Source organism: Seriola lalandi, unplaced genomic scaffold (assembly GCF_002814215.2).
Source record: "Seriola lalandi dorsalis isolate HSWRI2012SDOR001 ecotype SW California unplaced genomic scaffold, Sedor1 jcf7180002054469, whole genome shotgun sequence".
Lineage (NCBI taxonomy): Eukaryota > Metazoa > Chordata > Actinopteri > Carangiformes > Carangidae > Seriola > Seriola lalandi.
In genome coordinates, this window is record NW_019525022.1 from 1,099,631 (window position 1) to 1,100,117 (window position 487).

Here is a 487-nt window from a genome sequence, read left to right on the forward strand (position 1 = left end):
CTACTGTTTGACACGACACTGAAACTATCCAAATGTTATTAACTTCATTGCTTCATGCAGATATTTAAGCATCAGATATTTATGCTTATATGATCAGTAAACAACTCGACCATCAAGAAGTTACATAAACTACATTTTAACACTTGGAAACTTTTGTCCTTCAGACAGTTTAACATCCATGTTGTCTGGGTAACGGGGTAATGACATAAAACAAGAAAGTCATTTATGAAGAAAAAACAATGTTTGTGTTTTGAACCACATTTGTCCACAACACTGATGTCAGTGTTTTTGGTCCCTAATCTTCACAGTATAGAACAAACTCTCTACATGACTATTATGATATTAACATGTGAACAGCAACTTTCCGAACTGGATAAAGAAGATGAAATGTGTTTGCTCTCTGCAAGTCTGTGTCTGTACTCAGCCAAAGATGTTGGACTGACTGTTTCTCTAGTTCCATCAACGTCAAGAGTCACATTCCCCCAGT

General features: G+C 36.1%; 1 protein-coding gene across 1 annotated transcript in view; it reads right to left on the reverse strand.

Annotated features, from left to right (window-relative positions):
* The window catches only part of LOC111658865 (tumor necrosis factor receptor superfamily member 14-like), a 54,508-nt gene that overhangs the window by 47,198 nt on the left and 6,823 nt on the right, over window positions 1–487 (reverse strand). The window lies entirely within an intron of this gene.